This window comes from Microcebus murinus, chromosome 5 (genome assembly GCF_040939455.1).
Source record: "Microcebus murinus isolate Inina chromosome 5, M.murinus_Inina_mat1.0, whole genome shotgun sequence".
Lineage (NCBI taxonomy): Eukaryota > Metazoa > Chordata > Mammalia > Primates > Cheirogaleidae > Microcebus > Microcebus murinus.
Window position 1 is genome coordinate 56807954 of NC_134108.1, and position 16990 is coordinate 56824943.

The 16990-nt window shown below is 35.4% G+C and overlaps 1 pseudogene; it reads right to left on the minus strand.

Moving 5' to 3' along the window:
• Positions 1-1372: 1372 nt before the first annotated feature.
• LOC105856860 (la-related protein 4-like) lies at positions 1373-10806 on the minus strand (annotated as a pseudogene).
• Positions 10807-16990: the final 6184 nt, after the last annotated feature.

The following is a 16990-nucleotide window of genomic DNA, read 5'->3' on the forward strand; positions in this document are numbered from 1 at the left end:
CTTGGTTCATTTATGGAGAACACTGTGTTGCTCGGTTTTTTGCACATATATTTTATTTAATTAGGGTGGAGAGGAGAGGGAAAACTAAGAGTACTTTTTCTTTTCTAGTTTGAAGGTTTTTCTCCCCTTCAGTAGTTGCAAACAGAATTCTATTTAGGAAAGTAAACTATTTCCTTCCAATATTGAAATATTTGACCTTTATTGTTTTTACTATGTCTTTCTCAGTTAGAAGGGAAAAAAGGATTAGATTTTGTTGATTAACCCAGAGAAAGTTTAATAACATTTCACTTCGTAAAATCAGTGTGTGGGCTTTTTCAAGTGGCAAGTAACAAAAACAAATTCTGGGACCTCAGGTGACAGGGTTTTTCTAAGGGTCCATGGGAAAGTGAGGACACAGGAAGCAGCCTCAGGATTGAAGAGCCAGACCTCAGCGAGGACGGGCACATTTCCCAGGGTAACATGGCAGCTCTGTCAGTTGTGCACTCTTGTGACTCAGCCCTTCCCCTGCGCTTTTCTATGCTCTTTCTTTTTGTTTCACCAATGATTCCTTTCACACTGTCTCATGGGATCATGATCAGCTGATGAGGTGCCATCCAGTGTGGTACACAGCTGTGGATATTGTTCCTCCTGCCAGAGTATTTAATGGGCTCTGAGGCTCCAAACCTAACCAGGGCTGGCCTGGGTGGCAGGGTCACAGGGAAGACAGCAAGCTCAGCAGCCTCCACCATGGGAGAGCAGGTGTGAAAGTGCATAATAAATTACAAATCTCCATATGCATTATGAAATACATACCTACTTGATATAGAGTCTACAATGTAGATTATATCAAACATAATTAATAACAAAATGATATGAATATGGATATATTATTAATTAATATGTAAATAATACATGTATATTATTGCATCCTATATAATACATATTATACTACTCTGTTCTTCTTTTCTTTTTCATTCAGTCTTTAATCATTTACTAACACTACCACAGATTTGGCTTCAATTGCTCTTGTACACACTCACACCCAATACAGGCACCCCTGTTCTGATCTGCTTTGCAACACAAGCCATACAGTAAGAGATGGCATTCTCCAATCTAAACTTTAAATAGATTTTAAAAAGTAATTTATAATTTTACAGAAACGCTTGTTCAAAAAATATTTTCCCTCAATCTCTCATCTCCTATGCTGAAGGATGTATAATGTTTTTTTCAAACTAAACATGAACCCTCAAAATTGATTCCAAGCAGAAAATCTCTGCAAATTAAAATTAGAAACAAAAATAGAAAAATTATACTTTTTATATATGCGTATATATTATATATTTTATACAATATTATATAACATGTTATATATATATCCTCCAGCATTTAAAAATCACATTAGAGATGAATTGTGTGATCCTACAGACTTCTCAGGAACTCCATTCTCTTCGTTTTTGGTGGGAGACACCACATAGGAGCGAAGTTTCCATAGTGGCTGCACAAGAACTGAAGATGGCTCTTTAGGGGGTTTCTGGCACACTCCAGCATAACTTGACTTTTGGGGTTGCTGTGGAGCCATAGCTACAGACAGCTGCATTTATGTTACTTACATAAGCAGTATTTGCCCTTGATGGCTTTGCAGCAGTTGGGGGAAAAACTGGTATAGTTGTCTGGTTGAGAACATCCTTCTGAACAGTGGAATCCACTCTTAAATTCTTTTCTTGCTCAGCTGTGTTTAATATAGGAAGCTCAGCTGCACATGGAAGATTGCTACTCACACTGAGTTGCTGGGCAGAAGTGCAGTCTGTCTGCTCATCCTCTGCAGGCTCTGGCTAACTAACTTTCAACTCTTCATTATCCTTTTCTTTGTAGACACCTTTAACAATATTAGACATCCTATTCTCCAAAACGAGCTAACCTGGCATTTGTGATGAACTTCCAGGAAAAGGAGGAAAATTTTAGGTTAGTAAGTCAGACTTTGGTGTTGGAACTTTTGCTCTAGCTGTTGAAGGATGGGGTCTTGGGATCTTGTCATCTTCTCATTGTCTTTGACCTCTGAAAAGAGTTCTGTCCTTTTCATAGTCCCCATTCTGTTCCATCTGCAAAGTGGGAGTCTCCTTTGTAAAACAAGTTTGCTCCCGATGCCCTGCTACTGTAGGGCTATGCCATTCAGTTGGAAAGTTCCTTGAACTTGATCTGTTCAACTGTCTATTCCCCAGTGAACCACCGGATGACCTAAAATGAGGCTTTACATGATTTTTTTTTTGGAATGGTCAATCCATGTAGCAGCAGCATTTGTTTGATAAGATCCTGTTGAATTAAAGCCATTCATAAAACTACCATTGGGAAAGGGAGCCAGTGGTGTTTCAAAGTAAGGTGCAGGATTTGGAGACTAAGACTGAAGCACAATACTGCAGACTGAGTACTGTTGATGGGGACTATATCCAGGCTCCACAAAGACTGGTGAGGCATACTGTGCTTGAGTGGGAATGGGCTAACTACATACTAGAATCCATTAATTGATAACCGTTCTTAGCAAAAAATATATTGATGGCTTTTATCCTTGCCATGATTGGCTTGCCCTGAAATGTTTTAATGTCTACTCTTAAGTATTTAAAAGCCTGCTGTGCACGTGTGTCTGGTTGGAAGTGATATGCCAGTTGCTATTGTGTGCAAACTCATAGCTCATCACTCTGGGGCAGTTTTCATTTTTTAACAAAGCTTTCACTTCTTCTATTGGTGTTGTTTCTGGAAATATCTCTAAGAATCACGATACAATACTTACGACTTGGTCTCACCTTTCTCATGTTTCATGGAAGAACTTCAACACCTCAAGAATTAGATCAGGGTCTGTGGTCAGCTTTTTTATTTCTTCCATGTTGGCAACTGTCCAAATTGGGATGAACTGATTGCTATCCATTTGAGATAAATGGACAGTAAAGGATCAAGTAAAGATCCTTTGACAAATTTTCTCATGAGAAACAAAATTCTAATTGTTTCTTCAGACATTCTTATAGGTCTTCTGTCCAAGTTGCTGAAGTCCTTTCTCCAGAAACATTGTATATTTAGTAACTCAGATCTTCTAGTCCTAAAATCATTCCATCAGTTGATTTTTCTATGCCTGTAGTATATCTATCTTGTGGTTTCACAAGATGAAGAATACATTACTTCATACTCCTTGCGCAGAACTTCTGACAGCTCTGTGTTACTCTCAGTATGAGACCCTGATGTGGCTGCTATTTCATGCCAAGAGCTGTCAGTTACATGAGTTACTGGGGTGGCATCATTACTTCCAGGAGGAATTTCTTGCCACGCTTTGGCATTAGAATTTAAACCAGTTCCTTTGGCTGTTACCTGCTATTTACTATCAGAAACAGAAATCCCATGCTACTTAACCCCATAAATGTTCCATGAAAAGCAAATTATCTTCCTCCACTCAGTCCAGTTGTTCTCTCTGCCATGACTCCAACTCTACTCTGTATTCCTGAATGTAATCACAGAGTTAATTGTGCCTGGCCCATATAAGCATCCAATATGTGTTGCTATAGCTTACAGAGATATCTATGACATGCTGCTGATCATGATCATAGCTCTGTAAGAGCAAAGAAATGCCCCATATGTTAATGGCATAAGAGTTTGCACTTTTCCACCCCTGTAGAATTGTTGTAAGGCTCAAGTCAGTTATTCTATGTGAAAACAATTTGGAAAGTGTTAACTAGTAATAAATGCATCTAAATAATTGTTATTAGTTACATATTCAAAGCAAGATTTAGGAAAAATTATAAAGGAAGAAAAACAAGACTTTGGAAAATTTGTGTCCATGTTTTTGGAAATGGTGCTGAAGTTTTGGAAAGCTTATCCTGTAAGTATCTGGATAGTATGAATAGCTCCATTATCTGAATGCATTTAAATATATCAGCATGTTGCTTATTTCAATAGCTAAGAGTAAATAATGTATTGGTTCTTGTAAATTGAAATTCTTTATCCAAGTAGGAGTAGAGAAGGACTAAATCATATTTCTACTGGAAAGAGTGAGAACTTTCTAGGGATAAAAAGTGTGGTCAGAATGGAGAGGAGTAAAAGAGAGGCAAGAAATGATTCCAGGTGGGTGCACAGGTGGTGGTTGGGCATAAATTGGAGAGGGTTTTCAGGGAGCAGGAAGCTTCCTGTATGGAGGCTCTGGAGAGTGGTAGAAGGGAAACTAACTTTAGGAGGAAGTGGTCATTGAGAACAGCAGGGAAGATGGACAGAAAGAACCTGAGTCCTTGATTACATAACTGACACAACAGTCTGGACTTCTTCTTATGGGAGGTACTTAAAGCCAGTTTGAGTGGGCTGCGACTTGCAGCCTGAATAATTCTGTTGAAGCCCTTCCTCAGGTCTGATTTTTTGGCAGACAGGAAACGTGGTTTTAACTAGAAGGAGCTGATTCCGGCTTTATCTGAGAATACTCTCATCTTGAGCAAATGATGTGGTCACCTCTGTGGCCTTGCTTGACCTGTATTGACCTTCCCAACTTAAAGAGAAGATTATAATAATGCCCATATTGCAACAGTATTTCAAGAATTAAGTGAGATCATACCTATGAATTCACTTTGGAAATTCTGAAGTGCCCTATAGAGGTAAAGGATAAGAAATAAGAAAGCTGTCTCCCTGTGGCTATTTCTCAAATATGCTTTCAGTAACTAAAAACAATGCCACTTTTCCCATTTATTTTTTCTGTCAATTAAGGTAATGATCTAAATAGTAGGGAATATATGTTTTTCTTCAAGAGACTCAATAAACATTAATTTGAATGAAAACAAAAACCACATGGAGTATGAATATTTATATTTTTTATGAACTAGAATGTAAGTCCTTTAAAGTGCCTTGCTCATAATCTGCTCCTCGAATTTGCTTTTTGATTTTAATTGGCACTTTCTGAAAACATTCCTTCAACCCAGGGACAGTAAATCAATTTAATCTCCTATGTCAACTCCTACTGATTTTTTGTGGATTCTGAAGAGCTGTGCTGAGCATTCTGAAGTCGTGCCTGAACACAGCATGAAAGAACGGTATTTATTATCTACTAGCAATGTCTGTCACTGACATGGAATAGGAGCTGGAGGAATTGGTCATCCTCATTTTAATCCAAGAACATATCACTTGAATGAAGGAAATTCTGAGTCCCTGGAGGCTGACTATGTTTACATATGAAGGTGAATGGCCTCTCTGCTCAAGGGTATGCCAGCCTGGCAAGGACAACACTTCCCATTACTTATTGGTTTGCTTTCTCGTGCGTATGTGTGAAGGTTTTTCAGGCAATATTTCCAGAAGTTGTAGTAGACACGTATAGGGTTAGGTTTAATCTCTGTAGGAATCATCTTTTTACTGTAGCAAATATATGTAGTGTATAAATATAATAATATAAATGAGTAAATATAATAAATATCAATTACCATGGTAGGCAGAATTCTAAGATGGCACCCAAGAGTCCCATCTCCAGGTGTATATAGCTTGTATAATCCCCTCCCCTTGAGTGTGAACAGGACCAGTGATTATGAGGACATGTCTCTCCCGTAATTACACTACACTGTGGCAAAGGCGAGAAAATTATGCAGAAGTAATTAAGGACCCAACTCAGTTGATCGAGTTAATCTAAAGGGAGATTATCTGGGGTGGGCCCTTTCTGAGGGGACAGATACTTCTGCCAGCGTTAAGGAAGTCAGTTGCAGTGTTGTGAGAGAGCCGCATGGCCAGGAACTGAGGTAGCTTCTAGGGGCTGACAGCAGCCATGGATGGAAGCTGGTAAGAAACAGGACCTCTGTCCTATAATTGAAATTAATTCTGCCAACAGCCATGTTGAACTATGAGCTCCAGAAAGAAACAGTCCAGCCTACACCTAGATTGCCACCTTGGAAGACTCTGAGCAGAGGACCAGCTAAGCTGTGTCTGGATTCGTGACTCATAGAACCTGTGAGATAGTAAGTGTGTACTGTTTTAGGCTGGTAAATTTGTTATAATTTGTTACGCAGCAAAACAAAACTAATACAAATTGCTATTAAATCATAAATGATAGAGGGGAAAATGAAAGTAACAGAAAATTGGGAACGGTAAATCAGTATAACTTCAGACTTGTGAATAGAAAAGCATGGCTTACATCCTCACTTACAGGCAAACATATAATCAAGCACATTGATTTCTCCCTCTCCCAGTTGTATAAGCAGCATGGAGTCCACAGAATAGCTTATGATGATTTTAGAACACAAAGAAGGCACTCCGGGTCATCTAGCATTTATTCATTATTTGTTTTAAGGCTGTGGGCTCCAACCCTTGGGCCATGGACTGATACTGGTCTGTGGCCTGTTAGGAACTGGGCCACACAGCAGGAGGTTTGTGGCGGGCAGGCCAGCGAGCAAAGCTCCATCTGTATTTACAGCTACTCCCCATAGCTGGCATCACCACATAGGCTCCGCCTCCTGTCAGATCACTGGGGGCATTAGATTCTCATAGAAGCATGAACCCTACTGCGAACTGCACAGGCTTGGGATCTAGGTTCCGCACTTCTTATGAGAATCTTATGCTAGCACAGGGGAGCAGCTGCAAATGCAGATTATCATTAGCAGAGAGGTTTGTGTAATTATTTCATCATATATTACAATGTAATAATAATAGAAATAAAGTACACAATAAATGTAATGCACTTGAATCATCCTGAAAACATCCCCCCCCCCCCGGTCCCCAGCTGCCCGTAAAAAAATTGTCTTCCATGAAACCAGTCCCTAATGCCAAAAAATTGGGGGACTGCTGTTCTAAGGGCAACATTAATGGAAGTAAGTAATCAGCTTCTCATGATATTATTCCCCCTACAAATATAACTATTTCTTTTTCCATGTTTCCCTTAAATTCTTGTTACATGTGCACAAAATTTTTTTAGATATGTATTGCATAGACCCCATTTTGTATTCTTTAGCATTATATGATAAGCATTTTTTTCACATTGCTAAAAGGTCTTCATAGTTGTTTTTAATTGTTGAGTAATATTTTATTGAGTCAATGTGTTAAAATTTCCATAATCATTTTCCTGTTCTTTGGCATTAAGTCGATTCCTTTCTTAATTTTTACCTCTGCTAATGTAAATACCATTTATTTTTGCTACCGAAGTTAACATTTTCCTACATATGGCTTTTTCTAATGATCACATATGTTCTTAGGGTATGTTTCTAGAAGTGAGATTCCTGACTCAAAGATATAAACATCTCTGGACCTAATTGTTTTCTCCAACTTTGCCAATGTACACTTCCTTGAGCAGTGTGATTTGCTGTTTGTTTATTCATTTCAGGCTCATCTTGCTAGATTTAGGAATTCTCTTTGTACATGTCCAGCTATTTAATTTTTAAAAATCAGCTTTATCAAAGTATAATGCACCCAGTAAAACACATTTATACACAATTCAATAAAGCTTGACAAGTGTATATATCCGTGTAATTACAGCACAATCAAGCTATAAAACATCTCTGTTGCTCCCCGAAATATTCTTGTACTTGTCAGTAGCCAATCTACTCCCTACCCTGGCCCCACGCAATTACTGCTCTGCTTTTGTAAATTAGTTTTGCTAGTTTTACTAGAATTTCATTTAAATGAAATCATACAGTCTGTATTTTTGTGTGTGCTTCATTTTGTTCAGCATAATATATTTGAGATTTATCTATGTTGTGTTTATGAATTTGCTTCTTTTTATTAATTCTTTATATTTTTGCTTCTTTGTATTACTGAGCAGGATTTCATTGCATGGATAAACCACATTTGGTTTGACTTACCCACTGTTTAACAGTGGACTGATTCTGGCTTTTGGGAGTTATGGGTAAAGTTGATCTACACATTCTCACATAGTCTTTGCATGGGCATATGTTTTAATTTCTCTTGGGCAAATACCTAGTAGGAGGATTGCTGAGTCCTATAAAAAGTATATACTTGACATTGTAGAAAACTGGCAACCTGTTTTCCAAAGTGGCTTAATCAATTTATATCCCCTCCCCACCAAGGCATGGATGAGAGTTCCAATTGTTCCACATCTTAGCCAAACTTGGTATTGTCAGTCTTTTTAATTTTTACTAGTGGATGTGAACTGGTATCTCAATATTCTTGGTCATTTAAATTTGATATAATCTCTACAGATAGTTTTTGGATAAAAACAGAGTATAAAATTTGATTTCTTTTATTATAATAAAAATGAGGGAAAATTGCAAAGGAAATAAAAAGACATTAGACTTTATCAAATAAGAGGATGTATGAAGTATGTGTATTTTGATTTGTTTGAAGTGAAAAGACCCCTAGACGTTCTTAGATGGGGTCATGGGAGCAGCAGCGTTGTGAGCTGTTGCATGAGCGCTGAGAAAGCCTGAGACACACAGAGTGCCTGCAGTTAGCCTGTAGAAACAGGCGAACATTCCTGACAAAGTGCACCAAGTCTGACTGCTTACTTTTCTCATTGCACTGATAGAGGTTGCATTAATAAATATGAAATGCTGCTTCTCAGGTTGACTCACACTCTTTTACCTCCTAAACCCAGGAACAAAAGGGATGGAATTGGATAATTACTATTGTTGGACAATGATCTCCTCTTCAATTTCTGGTAAGAGTTTCATGTGCTGGGATAACATTTGGATTAGGTCTGTGCGAGGAGAAAGGACAAAGCCAGTTCTAATGGCTGACCAGAGCAGGGGTTAAGGAAAAAGCCGATACCCCCGACTCAGCAATAATCATGCCCAAAGCCCTCAGTCTCCAATGTGCTTCACAGATGGTCAGGGTCTTAGTCCTCAGTCTAAAATCTTTGCAAAATCAATCTCCTATACCATGGAAATTAAACTTATTGCTTTATGCAGAACTTGGTAAAATGTGCAGAGATGGGGGGGGAGAGCAAATTCAATTAGGTGACCTTTTAAGGATAAGCACAAGATGATAAAAATGACAATATTCAATTTAGAAATTCTCACAAAACCAGTAAGATGCCCATTTTCTGAAATGCCACCTGTGCTTAAGTATATAAGCTGATGTGTTTTGTTCTGATCGACTATCAGAAAGCTCACAACCTGAGAAGGATTTCAAAAAATAGTGATTTTGAGCAACTTATCATCTCTGATATGGGACAAAGCTCAACTAGTAACTGCCAGTGTGGGTGAAATTGCTGCTTTGAATTATTTGGAATCACACTGTCATCACCACCCACTAATATATTTTTCCATTGATATTTGTTTATATCTTTCCCAAAAGGAATTCAAGGGGGCAAATGATATATCTTTTCTCTGAAGGCTATATTCAAAACACAGGTATTTGATCTTGATGCATCCATCCTCTGTCCCTACTGGGATCAGATCTTCAAAATTCAATCAAATAAATAACTATACTATACTACTATTTTCAGGTTTTTTTATGACATGTCCTCCAAGCCATCTAAATAAAGACTTATACGGTGGCCACTTTGTTTGTCTTTTTTGCCCCAATATACGGTTTTTAAATTTCAATGTTGGGCTTGCAATACTGTAAACTAATTGTCTTATATGCAAAGTGTGAAGTAATTGGGAGGTTACTGTTGCCACCAAATACACAACTTGAAAGTTATGCCTCTAAGCGATGAGTACTTCAGAGAAGACTCCATAGAGAATTAGACCCAGAATTCTCTTATGGAGCTTTGATATATTTCAAACACTACAAATGAAAAGGAATAGCATATTGAAAATGGAGATCATATGTATGGTACAGTTTTTCCACAGAAATTTCTTATGATGGAAAAAAATTGGCAATAAAGTGCTATTCCTTCTAGCTGAAAAATGGTGCCACGATACATCAATAGGGGCCTGGGTTAAATCCAATATAGTCCATCCATCGTAGAGAATATCATTCAGCTGTTGAAAAGAAAGTGGTAGAGTTAACACATATTGATTTGGCAAGATCTCTAATACATATTTTTAAGTGAAAAATGCCTGAAATAATAGTACTGTTCCCACATTTATAAAAAATACATGAAGTATAATTGTGATATGAACATAGCTGTATATATTAAATAAATGCAAGACACACACACCAAACTATGGGCTGAGGTTTCTTCCAGGAAAGGGAGTCAGTGAGTATATGTGTATATGGGAATGTGTGTATGAGTGTGTGCGTGTGTTTTGTAGGTGGATTAGGAGTCAATGAAATAGAAATTAACATATTTTTCTGTATGATTTCTGTATGATGTTTTTGGCTTGAATATTTTACAAGACTATACTTAGGAATTACAACAAACTATAAACAAGGAAAGAATGGCTTCATTAATTAGATGTACAGTATTTTCAGCCAATCCAAGGTTATAATATAATGCTGGTATATATCCAAAACTGTAACATTTCTGCTGATAGAACAATTAATGAATGAATGAATTAATTCCAGAACAGTCCTGTCCTGGAATCAGGACTATAATGCCAAAGAAATCAACTGAAGAAGGAAAAGAAATATAGATACAATCCAGCAATAAGTAGCGCACTCTATAGATTGTCTTGCTTTCCACTTTAACCCTCTTGCTGAGCACAGGGCTTGGCATAAGCATGGGTTCAATAAATATTTGTTGAATGAATGTTTTTGGATTGTTGAAAACTTATGTTTTTTTATGACTTAAAATGCAAATATGGAACAAATGATATTATTTAGCATATTAGAGACTACTGAATTATACTACCTGGATTAATTCAGTTTCCTCAGCAGAGATAATCACACCAAGAACACCAGCAGCAAGAGCTTTGTGAAACTGAAGATTGCGAGAGACCAACATGGCATCCAGCTCCACACCAAATGGAAATTCTCTGGCATGACGGTCGTATCCAACCTTCGTTAGATGTCACAGCTGGCCTCTCCAGCCATTCCCTCCGCGTCATCCAGCAGCCGTGGTTAACATGAAATGCAAAGCAGGATCACCCACAATGTAATCCTGGATCGCAGCCAGACTGCCCATCCTATGGAAAAGCTGTCTGCGACACAAGATCTTTGGGGCGGACATGTGTGGAGAATGGACGGTAATGCAGGCTGTGCACCGAGCTGAAACAAATTACGACAAGCAGGGTGGGCAGAAGAAACACTGAGATTTAATATCAAATGATAGGCCGTGGCAGTGGACTTCTGGGAAATCAAACACCTTGGCAACATTCCTTTCAGACCGTGGGTTCTAAAGGGGAAGAGAAGAAGGAACAAAAGAAAAATTGTTTAATGTTTTTGCTTTGGATGAAGGGACATTAGTAAACAGGTGGTGGGCAAAATAGTCTGCTCACCAGTGGCTATCTTCATAGGGTCATCAGTAGTAATGTTAGCTTTAAGCACAAAGCGATTTTGTACAGTTAGTAGGGAATATATCTATAAGTGTTACATTTATGTAGGAAAAGAGTTTTCACGTAGTCATGGTGTTTACATAGGTTTGCAACTATTTCACATTTTAAAACTTTGAGAAATGATTCTATGTTCATAATTTCCAATGTAAAATGAAAACACAGGCCATCTGGAAATTATCAAAATGCAATGTAAAAGCAATGATGCCATTTACTGCATAGAATCAATTTAGCACACCAATAAAAAAACACACATACACGTATAAACCTCAAAAAAGCAGGCTATTTTTTTTCCATGGAACTTTTCATTTAAATTCTGTTGCCATTGTTGTGCAATAAATTTTGTTGTCACACAGCTATAGCTAAAGTGCTTTTTATTTGATGTGATCCTACTGCATCATTAAAATATCAGTATTTTTTATGTTTTGTAAATATTTGTGGACACCATTAAGCAACACGAAGCACAGTGCAGTAACAAATGTCCGTTTTATGGCCACTGTCAGACTATATATTGTATAATGCCCCAATATTATCAGCAATCTAGACCTAAATTATCACAACCCTAAGTCTATGAAACACAAGACACATATATAATCTCCTTTAGTCTATGTATTGAAATGTTAGAATTAAAAGCTTGGGCTATCAATTCAGGCAGAAAATGTCATTTTCCAGAGGAATTTTTTACTCAGGACAAAAAAGGAGAAAAGGCAAAGGAATGAAGCTAAAGGCTGATTTCTGAGAACAACTCTCAACCTGAGAGAAGAGTTTTAAGTTCCCAAAGAGGAAACAGAGGTGAGAGGGGAAATAAATGTACAAGTGGGAAAAGTTGTTCTTTTTTTGGTCACTGTATTTTATTATTTTAATTAACAGAGACATTCAGATTTAGTAAACAATGTTGCTTTATGGTGTTTGAAATTTTCTCTCAACTCATAATTCTACTCATAAGAAGCCAAGGATATTGATGTTTTAAACTATGATGACAAATTACTCATAACATATGGTTCATTGCAAATACTCAGCAAATAGTCTCTAAGTTGCTCAGGAATGCAGCCAGCTCAAGTGCAGCAGGGAATCTGTATGAGAGTGGGTAAAAATTGGAAATATTTTGTCATGTAATTAGGCAGACCTAGTGTGGGATTTGTTGTTAACACATGGTGATTCAATTTGTGCTATAACGTAAGCCCCCTAACCTACTGTTAAATATTTCCTTTTTCCTGCTAAATTTCTTTATCACTTCTGTAAATTGTAAAAGACAAATCACCTCCAACTGCCCATACATCTCTTGGTCTTCTTTTTGCACAGCCTTGAAGGTGGTGAAAGAATCGATTTCATTGAGTACAAACGACAATATTAATCATAAGAGGTTGTCAGGACTCATAATGGTGAATGTGTCTAGAGGAGTTGAGTTGGTAGAGTAATTTCATCTATTGTAGTTTTCTTCATCGTGATCCTGGACAGCAGCAGTTGGAGAGACAGACGGAGCTGCTGGGTCTGGCTAGGAAAGAGACAGGCCAAAGAGAGAGAGATAAGCACATTTAGTAGCAAGTGTTCTGACTTTCAAATGCACTTCTGTTCAAACAGTAAGAGCAAGCCGTTACTAATCATGAAAGAGGTTTCAAAATCTCTTTCCTAACCATGCAGATCAAATGCATATAATTTGCTTCTTAAAATTACTCTGCAATGCGGTGTTTTTGTTTTTAATTGCCTGTTTACTGTAAATTTCAGGAATGTCTTTCAACTGAAGAGTTGGATCCTTTCCTGACAGAGTTTGCCTCAACCATTAGATGATCAGTTTGAATTAATTTTCCCCCACCAAGAATTTCTTAATATGAGTGCCCATGTAGAAGTTTGATTTTTACTACATTGTGAGTCATGTTATTGGTATTGACAAAATTTGAGACAGGGTTATTAGATGCTTTGATCTATAACTGAATTAATTTAAAAAATGCAAATTTACTTGAAGAATATATTTGCTCGTGAGATAAATTGTGTTGTAAAAAAATTAAAGTGGGAATTATAAGATTTATATCTCTAATTAAAAATGCAGTTTTCAATAGATAAAAATTCTATTTCAAGTTAGAATAAGTTGAAATGAAGGAGTAGAGTCTTATTCATGTAAATGAACAGAATTAGAATCTTTTTGAAGATTTAAAAATAAGGAACAAAGTTGAATTATTTTAATTAAAAATATTCAAAATATATTCAGACAAAGTAGGAAGACATTAAAATTTCAATTTGAGATTTCCAAACCAATATTGAAATTGAGACATTTTTCTAATTTCAGTTTGCTTTTTAAAAAATCTAAATGAAACTTTTTGGAAAGACAGTTTTATTTATATCTATGTTATATGTTCATGATATAAAATAGATGTGAATGTTAGAGTATCAATTAAAAAAAACTATATCTCTTATCTAATTTCTATATCTTTTTATATTCACTCAGCAGTAGTGGATGAAAGTAGGTTTTTTTTAGATTGCTTTTAAGTAGTAGTTTATAAAACAAATTTCAAATCCTACAATTAGCTTAGATTTTTTTCCAAGTTGTTTCTCTTTTTAAAAAATGATTATTTTAAGTTTTATTTATTCCATTTTCCCTTGGGCCTGCATAGACTAATTCTCCCTCAATTTTTGTTGAGGTTTGGATTGTATTGCGTATTATAAGTCATTAGAATTAGCTACCAGGACTTGAGGCAACATGAAACAAACCACATACAATTGATGAATTTATTTTAAAATCATGCTTCTTACAAAATGTAATAAAGTAATTATAATGTTATATTTTTCTACAACATAATTCTAATGATTAGAATAGTTTCTGCATTTGTATTTTAAAGTGGAAGAACATTATAAAGATGTTTGTACAGGGTAGGTGAGTATATGTAAATGTGAGTACAAATATAAATATACATTTCTGGATAAGTATTAAAAATTTTAAAACAATTTTAGAGACTGGAGTTGATGGTGGTTAGCGGAAGAAGAAGATTTTTACTTTTCATTTTATGCCCTTCTGAACAATTAGAATTTTCTACCTATGTGTGTTCTACTTTTGTTTTTTTAAAGTCAGTGATTAAAATAGATCTGATAGGTGGAATTATGTGCTATTTCTGTTTACTTTATATTTTCCTGAATTAATTTTTTTTGGCTAATAAACTTTTTATAATTAAGAGTTTAAACATTGAAAAAAAAAACTTTGAAATTAAGCAGCTTTATTACTTTGTTTTTAGGAACAAAGAACATTTATATATGGTCAAAATAGTGTTTAAATTAATTTTGTTGTTTGATTCTGTGTCACTTTTTGCTTTAAAGTTTCATATCTAGATATTTCAATGGTCAGAACTTCACTTGACTTAGAGTTTGTGGCTTTTCTGTTGACTAATAGAAAAAATTGCTAGTGAGACTTTCTGTGACATTGCCTAATTGTCACTCACACGTTTGGGAATTCACCGCCAGGTGGAAGTGGAATGTCGTGTATAAACCTGTAGGGATTGCCTGTATTCAGTGTTCTTGAAGGAGTTAGATTTTCTTTATTAACATGGCTTCATTTGGAATTTTGTTGTTTGCTTAGCTTATCATTCTGGTCTGACTTTGAATGCAATATGATAGGCCTGCAATAGAAATGAAAGTGTCTTTCGGTTCTAAATAGCCATTTGGGCATAATTAAATGATATATATTATTATTTCTTGCTTTCTCCATTTCATAGCTATACTTTCAGGTTTTGGAAAGAATATTTTTTAATTTTTCCATACACTGAAATAGGACTTTTTTTTTGTATCAGAAACAATGTCAACTTTCAAAAATAATACTCAACAACTCCTATAATTAGAACTATAAATATGTAAGGTATGTAAATATTTAGTTCCAATAATATTCTGTTGCTGGCAAAAAGGGAAAAGAATGATGTAGTTCTATAAAAGATGCCCAAACAGTTTAATCACAAAACCATTTGAAACAATAATCAGAAAATTTTAAGTTAAAATAATTGGCTAGTTTTGACTATTTCAATTTTTAAGGAGTATCACATTGAAGCAGTATTAAAATCAGTAAATAAGACATGTTTCTATATTAAAAATAATTAAAAATGAGATTATTGTTTAAGCCTATTTCTGTCTCAATTAAAATGCAGAAGATAGTTGATGGAATTCATGCACATAGATAATCAGGGTGTGGTATGATTGTTACTTGGATTTTAAGGCAAAAGATTTGGTTTTAGTTTATGGATATCAAGAGGACTTCCAAGATGAATAAATATGTACTTGTATTCAACATTTTGTTATTGTCATAAAAGACCTTTTAAAAAATAATAAACAGAACAAATTTTAGTTCAGGTTTATTTTGCTATGCATTTTTGTTGAAAGTTATACAGAGTCTTTCTGCTTCCTTCAGAACCATATGTCACATATGTTCTTTATATGTCTCATTGATAATATGACAGAGATTAAAAAAAATTGAGGGCTATTTACCATTAAGGAGGCATCATATCACCAGTATTTTTTAACAATTATTTATTTCTAATTTTAAAAGAAGGCTAGTTCTTTGATTGTTGGAAATGATAGAAGGAGTATTGGATCTCTGAAAATTTTATTGGGATATAGAGACACAAATCTCAGGACTAAGTTCAACAGGGAGGAAGCTTTTTATGATTCAAGGTACAGAAAGTTATTTAATTAGCATATCATTTTAATCAAGCATTATGGAAATTAATTTTTAAGGTAAAATAATGATTTGTATATTTAAAAAAGTCAAACTCTTGGGCTAGTATTTTCATCATTGTTTTAATTTTAAACCAATAATGGGTATTATATTTTCAAGAATCTACTATCACATTATTGAGAAATAACTTAATAGACTTAAATGTTTGAAAACTTGATAGTCAAAAACATATGGTGTTAATTTACCTTCATCTTTTTTTAAGCAACAGTTAGTATTTTTGAAACATCTGCAGCTTGCTTTGCATAATTTCTGTGACCATGATTCAATACTTTTCACATGAATATCTTTCTAAGTTATACTTTGAAAGCACTGATAGTTTGGTTGGAAATTTTTCAGGGAGTAATGCATCAACAGAGTGATTTTTTTTTTTTTTTTTGCCTTATGGCCATAACTTTCTCTCATACAATCTACTGAGAATATTTCCACATTGTAAGCAAACATTTTTCTAGATCACTGCTGCTGCTGTTGCTATTATTGCTATCTCTAGATAATAACCAAACATTTAAATTTGCTCAGGCACTATGCTTGGTGTGTTACATTCATCATGTCATTTAATCCTTATAACTGTATGAGACAAAGACACTGACCTCATTTTACAGATGAAGAAACTGAGGCACAGAGAGGTTGAGTAACTTGGTCACTGTTTCACAACTAGTGAATGATGGTGTTGAGATTTGGAATTCAAGCAGTCTGACTCCAGAAGTCATGCCTTAATTTTCATAGATATGTCATTCAGATCAATTTGAGAGTTAGAATCTCCATTTTATGTTGCATTTATATCATATCAGAATCTGATGAGCAAAAAATATAAAATTTTGAACAATAATTTTAACTATTTAATATTTTTTTCCTTTTCTGTAGGTAGTCTTTAAATTTACAGAAAAAATAAATTCTGTGGCCTTTTTAGATTCAAGAAAGAAGTTGCAGGCTGGGCTTGGTGGCTCAAGCCTGTAATCCTAGCACT